Source organism: Atta colombica, unplaced genomic scaffold (genome assembly GCF_001594045.1).
Source record: "Atta colombica isolate Treedump-2 unplaced genomic scaffold, Acol1.0 scaffold182, whole genome shotgun sequence".
Taxonomy (NCBI): domain Eukaryota; kingdom Metazoa; phylum Arthropoda; class Insecta; order Hymenoptera; family Formicidae; genus Atta; species Atta colombica.
This window is the reverse complement of record NW_017259274.1, coordinates 265,291-277,792: the sequence shown is the minus strand read 5'-3', so window position 1 is coordinate 277,792 and position 12,502 is coordinate 265,291. Positions and strand designations below refer to the sequence as shown.

Below are 12,502 nucleotides of genomic sequence, written 5' to 3'. Positions count from 1 at the left end.
TGTATATGTGTTTGTCAATTGACTATTTTGACGACATTTGCAAATCATATTTTATTGCATACAAAGGTATACATTGATATCCTGACATATATATAAAGAATTTTCTATAGATTGATTAGTTCAGCGAAAGGACCAAATGTACATACAAATATATTCTATAAATTGACTATTATATAACTGTCGTCGTAATAGTCAATTTATAGAATATATTTGCATGTATATTTGATCCTGTTGTATTGGCATATTTTATCTAAAAAAGAAATATGATGTATACATCAGGATATCGTAATGTACGTCTTTGTATGCAATAATTATGCACTTCGCGTATTTTCTCCGTGTCCAAATCCATTTTTAAAATGTCAACATTATGTGAACTATTTATATGTAAAAATGAAAATAAGCGAAACAACCTCCAATGGCCTTGATATTATGTAAGTCATAATTCTAAACAATATTTAAGAAGTTTTAGTCATTGTTTAAACACTTTGTGTTGGCAATGTTAATGCCGACGATACTTACGTAACTTTCAAGTATTATAACTAAAAAAGTACTTTATGAAAAAATATTTTATTATAGTGTTTTGGAAAGCTCTCTAAGTATGTTATTAAAATATGAAATAAAAAATGAGGTTCCATTTAAAAAATTTAATATGATCTTGATCTAACCTTAACGACATTACTTAAGCTCAAACTGATAATATCAGTAAATAAATCTTTTTGACCTCTGCAATTTTTATTCGGGTCATTTTCCTTGTAAGTGTGTGTTTTTGGATCCTGTCTTTTTGAATACCCTATGTATACTTTCAGAGTCGTAAATTCTTTTGAATTCTTAATTCTGATTCGCTAATTCTTGCGGTATGTCTTATGGTTACTGTTAGGGCCTGAGCACAGTACAGGAATTAGATATTAAGATTTCAACCTATCAGAAATTGATTACATTGGGATTATACGATTTCTGATAGATTGAAATCTTAATATCTAGAATTCCTGTTCCTCTATTGTGCGCAGGTCTTAAACACAATGGAAAGGAATCAGCAATAGGGACAGGGAATAAGAAATTTCAACTTATCAGAAACCATAATATACTAAAGCGCACTTTTTTTATATTAAACTATAGAAAACTGCAGCCGGACAGAAAAAAGGAAGACAATACGGATATATGTCTTTTAAACTCTTTCTCACATTGTAATATCTCAACTGAAAACATAATTCACCGGATCACGTGACTAGATTATAGTTTGTGTCACTAAGAGTGAAAAAGTAAATGATACAAAGAACGCTAATAGTACTTCCCGAACGCAGCATCTATGTTACACACTACGTTACACGCACCGATAAAACCGTTTAAAAAAAATCGGTGTTAGATGTCATGTAAACGTCCTTAATACCGATATTATTAAAACCATTTTAGTAAAAACTTTTAATAACTCCATATCTCTTCAGAAAGAGGTTTGGCGTTATTAAACCGTTTTAAGAAAGTGTAAACAGTCTTCAATCGGTTTTATGTATAAAAATTCGGTGTTGCCAACTTTAGACATTTTATAAAGTTAAGAAATGACATTTCTTCATACATTTCTTCTCCGTATCATAATGCAGCATCCATTTTTGTAAATTCGATAACTTCAAAACTTATTTACCTCTTCTATTTATCAAGAAATATTTTATACAATAAGCAGTTTCAAATCTTTTATGTTTTATGTTGGCAATATCATTCGGGTTTTATAAAGCTACTTTATGTTCGGTGGGAGTAAAATATGATCATGATAAAAACTGACACCAACACTGGTTTTAACTAAAACGGTTTTACTAATACGTGTAAATGTAGTCTATGTTTTTATATTAATAGAACAACATGAGTCAATCAGCGAATTCCTGACAAAGAAAGCAGTTTATCTATATGTGAGTGTCTCTGTTTAGGAATTGGGACCCTCACTCCTTGATGATTCGCTCCAGTATATTAGAGCTCACTGATCTCTGTTATGCAGAATAAAAGAAACAAGGAAATAGAGAATAAGAAGAATTTCAACCTATGAGAAATTACCTACTATGAAATAGTTTCTGATAGGTTGATATTTTTATTCTCTGTTCCTTATTCCTTTTATTCTGTGCAGCTCCTTACACACACGGTAAAACCGTTTTAGTAAAAACCATTTTTATAAAACTGGCCAATCAGTCATTTCATTCTGCCGAGAAATAGCTATGATTAGCCAGTTTCATAAAAACTGTCTGATTAGTGCGTGTAAACGTAGTCTCTAATTCTAGTATACACGGTTGAATTAGTGTACACTTTTAAGTCCGTAAATCCAATAAGAGTACTAAGCCTTAAGCCTTAAGAAATTGATCAATTACAGTTGAATATGAGAAAGATAATCAACTATGATTGATCAATTCCTTAAATCTTACTACTCTATTATGTTTATGGGATAAAATGAGATAGACATATGTTTAAAATAAAAACTGACTATGAATACCGGTTTTGATAAAATAGATGTCTATGGGTTTCTTTCTCGCTTTTGAGAAAGAAAGTTCTAGTGCAATCTAATGCAGAAACAGAAAACACTTCATCACTTGATTGGGTATGTATATCCATAGTCATCCCTCAGAAATGTTCACATACTAGGACCGGTATTCATAGTCAGTTCTTATGTTAAACATATGCCTATCTCATTTTATCCCGCAAACACAATAGAATAGCTTTAAGATTTAAAGAATTGACCAATCATAGTCAATTATTTTTCTCATATTCGATGTGATTGATCAATTTCTTAAAGCTTAAGGCTTAGTACTCTATTGAGTTTATATAGAAAGGTGATCACTTCTTAGTTGATTTTTCTGTTCCTGCACCAGAACTCTTTTTCTCACTTTCGACAAATATCAAACATGAAAAGTAGTCTTTCTACATAAATGCTTACAGTCCATGCATAATAATCCAATCCATGCACATTAATTGTGAATGGAGTGTGAACATAAAGTCGCAAACACATGAAATGCATAACACTGCATAAAGAACATAAGATCGCTAGACCAATGAACATCTTATGTAAATCAACATGACATGACAACTTTATACTGGATGCTCACTGATTCAACAGCTATATGTTATGCTTATGCTCTGTTATGCATTTTATGTGGAACGCCGGAATCAAACTATGCATTGAAATTGAGATTAAAGATTAGAGATTGAAATTTCACCAATGAGGAAGAACGAAGAAGTTTTGGTTCCTTTTGTTCTGATTGGTAAAATTTCAATCTTTCAATCCTTAATCTCATTCTTCAATGCGTAGTCTGATTCCGGCCTAAAGCTTATTGTACATAAAATGCATAACAATACATAAACATAACATAAAACCATTTGACTAATGAGCATTTTATGTAAATCAGTGGCAACATTATACTGAATGCTCATTGGTTCAATAGTTTTTATGTTATGCCACAATATAATTATATACAGTAGCGATAGTAGATATCGGCTTCTTTAATGTCGGCTTAATGATTACTGTCAGCCATCTTGAAGGCTGACCGTGTTACGGACTGAACTAATCAAGAGAATTGTAGTAGTTATACTATGACATTATAATATTTCGCATATAATGTTATCCAATGCTATGACAGCTGCCTTATTCTTGGAATTACCACGTATGTGCAGAATAAAATTCTCCCTACCCTCGTTTTCTGCTACTATCGCTACTGTATGTAATTATATGGTGCTTCGATCTGTTATGCATTTCATGTGCAATAGGTTTTAATATAAAAAGTTAGTCAGTTCTTAGGTTAGTGTGAAAATTTCCGAGAGACAGAATCGATAGCTGCATTCAGATGACCGATCATTGAGCTCAGTGAGCTCTTGTACCTGTTTGATATATAATTTTAGATTTAATGAAATATGCAAGAGCTCATTGGCCTAGTTTACATTGTGCCTGATATGCGTATCAGATACTATATTCATATCAAATTCATACTAAACATTTAGGTTCATATTCAGAACGCGCTTTTATCGATAAAATCGCACTTTTATCTAATTCTATAGCATACATGATGTAAACTATAGCACGCTAATATCCTTGTAAGTGCATTCTGATACAAGCCTTAGTACGCACGATGCAAACGCTCAGATTATTTTGGTATCAGCGTATCAAACAGAAAAATCGTACTACTGATACGCATACTAAAATGATACAAATGATGTAAATGCATGAAACACAATTTAGAAGGAATCGAGAGCTGCATTCCATTGCATGCATAAACTGTCATGCTATCCCATAATGCACATCAAATTTAATACGCGTACCAATAACATCGTATAACTACATACAGCGAAAATAACAGAAAACGAGAGTACAAGTTTTGTTCTGCGCATGGCTGTAAAATCGAAAGTATGATGACTGTGATAGCATTAGATACCATAAAAAAACGATAACGAAAACGATAGCGAAAAACTAACGTTACTACAACGTTTCTTGATTGATTCAGTTGTAAAATCAACATGGCTGACAATGATCACTGACATTAAAGGAGCCGACAGCTGTCGCTATTATGTAGTTATATTGTGGCATAAGCATAACATAAAACCAATGGACCAATGAGCATTCAGCAGTTGCCATATTGATTTATATTAAATGCTCATTGGTCAAGTTTTATGTTATGTTCATGCACTGTTATGCATTTTATGTGCATTAGGTTTTAAGCTTATCCTACATGAAATGCATAACAGAGAATAACATAAAACTGTTGGGCAATCAATGAACATCTAACAGTTGCTATGTTGATTTACATAAGATGCTCATTGATCTAGCAGTCTTATATTATGTTCACTGCACTGTTATGCATTTCATGTATTTGAGACATTATGCTCACACAATTAATGGATTGAATTATTGTGCATGGACTATGAGCATTTATGTAGAAAGGTGGTCATTTCTCAGTTGGTTTGTTTTCTGTTTCTGCATTAGAATTTTCTTTCTCGCTTTCGATAAATATTAAACATGCCTATCTTTAAGTTCTAAGAATATATATAAACATACACTAGTTCAACCACAAAAAACTGATCTAGGCCGGTATTCATAATCGATTCTTATTTTCAAGATCTTAAGTATAGCTTTAAGATATCATGAACTAAGAACATATCATGAACAGAGGGCCACATTCGTCTTAAGGTATTACTTAAGAGAGTTTTGAAATAAGAATTGAATACGAATACCGATCCTAGTATGTGAACATTTCTGAGGGATAGAATTGATGACTATGGATGTACTGTACATACTCAATCAAGTGATCTGGTTCCTGTTTATGCACTAGACTGCACTGGAATTTTCTTTCTTGGTTTTGAGAAAGGAAATTCTAATGCAGTCTAGTGCTGAAACAGAAAACAGATAACTTGATTGGGTATTAACACCCATAGTCATCAATTCTATCTCTCCAGAAATGTTCACATATGAGGACCGATATTCATTGTTATTGCAAACATGTGCCTATTTCACTTTACTCCGCAAATGCAATACAGTAATAAGCATTTAGACTTAAAAAATTGATCAATCATAGTCGATTATTTTTCTCACATTCGATTGTGATTCATCAATTTCTTAAAGCTTAAGACTTACTACTCTATCGTTGCTGACTCTCATTAGCTTACTATATTTATCTTTTTGTATTGCTTAATATCTACAATAATTTCTGTTTCTCTATTGTGCTTAGGCCCTAACAGTGATTATAAGACATATCGTAAAAATTAACCAATCAAAATTGAGAGTTCAAAAGAAATCACAATTCAAAGTATACCTAGAGTATTTAAAAAGATTGGAATCTCTCCAAAAGTACACACTTTCAAGGAAAGCGACCCGAATAAAAGTTGCAAAAGTCAAAAGGATCTAATTACTGATATTATCAGTTTGACCTTAGATGATCAAAGTCATCAAGGTCAAATTAATTTTTTTTAATGGAACCTCGTTTTTCCCCCATTGCATATTCTAGTAGCATACATAGAGATTTTCAAAACACTATAATAAAATATTTTTTCATAAAGTACTTTTTTAGTTATACTTGAAAGTTACAGTCGGCATTAACATTGTCTAAAGTGCTTAAACAATGGCTAAAACCTCTTGAATATTGTTTAGAATTATGACTTGGATAATATTTGTCAAGATCAAGGCCATTAGAGCTTATTTCACTTATTTTCATTTCTACATAAAAATTATTCACAAAACATTCTAAAAATGGACACTCAGACAACCCACAAAACGCATAGTTCTGATATTTTATTTTATTATTCAATGAATAACAAAGAAAATGATGCATCATGCATAACACACCCTGTATTGCAACTAAAAGTTGATTATTTGATGATAATAAGAAAATAGTCCATACAAATCAATACACAAAGATATATACAATATTATAAAAAATACAATTATTATAAAAAATTAGAAAATTATACAAATCATACAATATTTTAATTTATATATTCTGAATTTTTAGAATAATTTCTGTATCATTTTATAACTGTTTAGAAAATATCTAAAATTTTTTTTATGCTAATCTTACTATTTCCGAATTTACATATGTACATGAAAAATTCTATAAAAAGATATAGATATTTTGAGTATATATATATACTCAATATATTTCTGAAATGTGTTTCAATTTTTATTATATAGTTGAACCTCCGTAAAGTTAATCTCCGTTTTGTTTTAACTTTCATAAAAGTCTTAACCTCCCATATATCAATCGAGCACATATACTAAAGTATACGCATTTGTTTATTTTTACAAAGGTCCCAACAAGTTACTTTTATAGAGATTCGACTGTAATTCCTACTCACTCCAACGAACGCATTAAAGTGAGAAGGAGCTAAGATAGGAACATGCGACATTGACAGTACTAGATAGGATAAAAAGAAACCTAAATGATATGCGTGTGATGAAAATAACAACTAAGATTGATTAAATTGAGACTACAAACGATCACCGAACAAGCGAGAGGATAAAGAATTAGAGAGAATTTGCAAATTGAGCATATCAAGTAATCTTTCCATCATGTTTCATGGTCACTTCAAAAAAGCCCACGATAATTATTCTGAGTGAAAATGACCCGACCTATCTTTAAAATACTACTAAATCGATAGTATTAGTTACAATGATTTAAAAAAATACAGCATATAATTTTATCTTTTAAAAAAATGGAACAATGACGTTTTAGTGAAAAATTTAATTTTAACACTAAAAAAAATCATAAACATATTAAGTTTGAAAAAATGTGTTTCACTTAAAAAATTATAACTTTTTAAATTTATAATATTTTCAAATGCAGTTTTAGTCTCGTATTCTTGAGATGATGTACTTAATAAAAGACGACCTTTTATATTCAAAATAAATACCTTTTTTTGAATGCGTATAACCATACAAAATAATGATATGATTATACGCATTCAAAAAAAGGTATTTATTTTGAATATAAAAGATCGTCCTTTAAATATAATAAAGATGTTAAATTCGAGTAAAAGATTATTTATTATTGGTTTAAATTATTATTAATGTAAAAATTGTTATTATTAATACTGAAGACAAATATAGGTAAAAAACATAAAATATAAAAAATACATAGAAAACGTTACTTTTTACTACAGCAATATCTCAGTACACAAATAGTCTGCTCTTTAAATCTGAATCAGTGGATAATCACTGATTCAGTGCTAAATATGCCATTGTTAATTAATGATATCCCTAATCTATAGCAATCCTTGCTTCAGTATACATATAAGTGTAATAGTGCATTCAACATATATAGTATTGTAAGATTTACAATGTGCTAGAACATGCATCGGTATTTTATCTATATAATGCTCAAACTTCTTTTCTTTTATAATTGAGTTTCACTGATTATCCAGTGCCAAATGTATTAATATGATATGCTAATAATTCAGTAGTGATAGTTAAGTATGCCACTTCAGTAGATTATTCATTGATTCAGATTTAGAGAGTGTATTTATCACACATAGATTGTAGACATGACGGACATTCTTTCCTTTTCGTTTCTTTTACTCTTACTTAAAGGATACAACATCTATCTACATCTTGTTTATTTTTGCAATTTAATGTAAAAATATAAATCATAAATTTTTTAACCAAAACTATGCGTTGGTCACATTTATTTACATTTTGACCCGAAGAGAAAAAACACTTTTTATGCGAATGACTGCTAAACGCTAACAATCCGATTAAAAAGCTAAGCATCTCGATCGATAACTGAAACTTCAAAACTCCAGTAGATGGCAAATAAAACGCTCTTCCGAAGGCAGGATTTAGCGAAAGATGATGTTCAGGTCATTTTGACTCAGAAGGATCATGAAGGGATATATACAGGATATCCCGAAAGTTTTTTTGCTAATCACTTTTGTGTAGATAGAGCGGACTAAACTAACAAGTCGAAAAATCTATCATTTTGCAATGCTCGCAATAGTTAACGAGATACTGATTATTAAAGGTAATCGAATAAGTGCGCCGTTCTCAAAGCATACGACAGGCGAACCTCCATGTCTTGACTTGACCAGCGCACCTGCCAAGCTATTTTCACTCTCCGCGGCCGCCATGCCGAGCCATCAATGGGCGTACGCTTTGGCATTTGGGAATGGACGTTTATTCGACTATTTTTAACGATCAGTATCTTGTTAACTATTGCGAGCATTGCAAAATGGTAGAGAACTTTTTGACTCAGTTTAATCCGCTCTATTTACACAAAAGCGATTGGCAAAAACTTTCAGGACACCTTGTATAATTATTATTATTATTTAATTATAATATAATTACAATATTATAATTACAATATTATAAATAAATAAAATTGTTGTATTTTCTTTTTATTAGGTGTACAACTTTGCTTCCACCGTTTTTTTTCCGAAATTCGAGGCTTTATTGTAAAAAACTTATACTTTTATGATTCAAAGTATTGTCCATCGCTGGCCACTACTTTCTCCCATCTTTCGGGTAGCGTACGAATCCAGCGTACGAATCTCGAAAAAATTGGTCATCTTTTGAGGCTATCCACGAATCGATCCAATTTTTTACTTCTTCATAAGACCGGAAGTGCTGGTCAGCCAGGCCGTGTGCCATTGCTCGAAACAAGTGATAGTCAGAAGGAAACGTCTGGAAAATACGGCGGGTGGAGTAGGACTTCCCATTTCAACGTTTCCAAGTATGTCTTGATCACTTTCGCAACATGGGGTCGAGCATTGTCATGCTGCAAAATCACTTTATCGTGTCTCTCGTTGTATTGCGGCCATTTGTCTTTCAATGCTCGGCTCAAACGCAATTGCGTTCGATACCAATCGCCTGTGATTTCAGTCGGTTTTAACAGTTCATAATACACTATGCCGAGCTGGTCTCACCAAATACAGAGCATGACCTTGGACGTCAAAATCACCGTTCTTGAAGCGTTGAAATCACTCACGACATGTTCTTTCACTAATAACGGCCTCACCATAAGTATTTGAGAGCATTCGATGAGCCTCAGCTGCAGATTTCTTCATATTGAAGCAAAAAATTAAAACCTCCCGCAAATGACGAGAATTTGGCTCGTAAACTGACATTTTCAATCGAGAATAACTTTATGATGCAGACACAAATCGACTAATGTTTCTATAGGGTTATGTTGACAGATGCCCAAGTTTATTGTATGACGTCTATGATCTATTTATTTCGACCATCACTTACCGCTAAAGCCATCTATAGGAAAACGGAAGCAAAGTTGTACACCTAATAGATTAAAATAATTTCATAAAATTTCTGTAATAATAAGAGGTACATGGCAAATTATGTGACGCTTGAAATAATGCTTACAAAATTTGATAATATAACATTTCTCTAATCATTAATTACTTAATGACAATAAATAATTTATCATGAAGTAATAAATCTTACTGCGTCTGAAAGTGTTTGTACGGAAGAACATAACACAAAGAATTGCATTAATGTACTGATTCCAAATATAACAACCGAAATTCCTTCTGTAATATTCATTAATGGTACCTGAAAATACATAAAGCACTTCTTAGAAAATGATAACTAGAAGAAATATCTTTTGAAAAAAACTATTTCTCTTTTCTCATTTTCTAACTTAAGTGTTCTATAAATTAATTAAAAACCTATTTTTAATTTATGTAATATAAATAAAAATGATTTTAAGAACTTTAATTTTGTATATTAAAAATTCATTAATTTCTTAAAATGAATTATCTGCTAAGTTAACACATATAACAATAAATGAATAATTAACATCAATTAGAATTAATAAAATTATTTTTTCTTTCAAATTAATAACGTCATTATTACTCACTGTGCTGAATATGATACCTATAAAGCAGAACCATAATACATTATTGATATACAGTAGACTGAAGTTCACAGATAGAAGTTTCTTTAATATAAATGACATGCTATAACGCAACACAGAATGTACAAAATATCATAAATAGTAAACCGCGTATTATCTTAAACAAAAAAGCTAATATTCTCTATTAAAAATTATTGTTAAAAATGTCTGTATAAGAAACAAGGTAATTGTTCATTTTGGGAGAGGCCTCTCCGATGATCTTGACAACATAGTTGTCAAAGTCAAAGTAATCGGATAGGCCTCCCTAAAGTAAATATTTATAAGAAATAATAAAATTTATAGTATATACCGGATGTTCAAAATAAAACGTTATAAATTTTTATCTAGGAAACGCGGCATTATTGAAAAAAATTGTTCAGACAAAAATTGTAGGATTCAAAAAATCTCTCTATTTACTGCTCTTATCAGTTTGACTTTGAGTGGCACCGCCAAGGTCAAGTCAAGGTCACGTCGATTTTTTGAACGGAACATTACTTTTGATTCCAAAATCTAATAACCGACTTTCTAAAATATTATAATAAAGTTATTTTTTCATTAAGCACTTTTTGACTTATGATGAAAGTTGCAGTACCGCCGGCTTTATTATCTTAACTCAAAAAGTACTTAATGATAAAATATTTTCTTATAGCGTTTTGACATCAACTATTAGATTCTGGAAACAAAAGTAGAATGTTCCATTTAAAAAAATTGATATTGATCTTGATCTGACCTTGGCGACGCCGCCCAAAATCAAATTAATAAGACCAGTAAATAGATCTTTTTGAACCCTACAACTTTTGTTTGAACAATTTTTCTCAATAATACAGTGTTTCCGAAATAAAAATTTGTAACGCTTTATTATGAATACCTGGATTTACATATTATTTTTTGTACATATAAAATAATAAAAATATTATTCTTTCTTCTATCATCAATGATCCATTAAGAACCAAAAGAGAAAGAATAATTTTAATAAAGATCAAATGCATTTTTTTAAATTCAATATTTATTATGATGATCGTATATTATACGTACTTTAAGACAATATTCTGATGCAGACATAATTTTCGTAGCTCTCTCTCTGTCCGTTTATTTTCCATAGGATAATGTTCTTTTCGAGATTCGTTGTAGATTTGTAGATCTCGAAACAATATTGCAAGCTTTGTTGTAGTGTATCTATATTGTGCCGTTACATTAATACCAAATGCATCATATACACATCCATGCCGAATTTCTTAAGAAATAAATAAATAGTGCCAACTATTTTGAAAATAGTCGAAGAAATCATAGCACTACTGGAGAATGGTTCGCTGCTAAAAGTAGCTGGCAAATTGCAATTTACATAGAAAAAGATGAATTTTTCGAAGATCAATACAATTGGCTGCTTGGCGTGATATATTATAATAGATATCACGCTAATCACTCCATATATTATGAATGGCACTATTATGGGCTTTATTGCTGATTTTACGATATCCTTCATAATTTCGTCTGTATTTTACAAAATAGCGTTCATCTTCTGAATCATTTCCTCCATCAGTTTCTTGCGTGAATAAAGACGTGTAAGCATGAAAAATGCCTCTACTGTGAGCAGGATGGTGTGAGTACTACCTTTCAGACCATTCTCCTTTGATGCCATGATGATTCCAAAAATCAATGCGATTGTATGAGTTAATTGTATTAGCCATATGGCAATACTATAAGTATGCCAGATTACTGAAAATCGCAAATTATCAGATGCCATCGGTAATAAATTCCCCGAGAGCATGTTCATTCGACTGTTTAATAGATTCACATTTTCGAAATTCATTCTTTTCGTATCATATATATATTTGTAAATCGGAAATATCTTGATGAAATGAAGTGGTTGCAAAGATTTGAAACTTCAATTGTTTGTACTTTCAATAGTATCTACACATGATGCTATGGTTTTATCCTTTATAAGTAAAAATGAGTGAGTTTTCCTTTATTCCAAAATTATATTTAACTCTACATTAAGGAATTCATCATTCCCTTTATTTTTTTCTGTTTATTAATAATACATTATAAGTAGTCGGCTATAAGAATGATTTTCCTTTCATTCTGTTTTCTTCATTCATTCTATTTCTCTATTATGTTTGCCCTGTAATCATTGTGTAGATACA

General features: G+C 30.9%; 1 pseudogene; it reads right to left on the bottom strand.

The window, feature by feature from the left end:
* Positions 1-9,907: 9,907 nt before the first annotated feature.
* Positions 9,908-11,583, bottom strand: LOC108686464 (annotated as a pseudogene).
* Between the last annotated feature and the right edge of the window lie 919 nt (positions 11,584-12,502).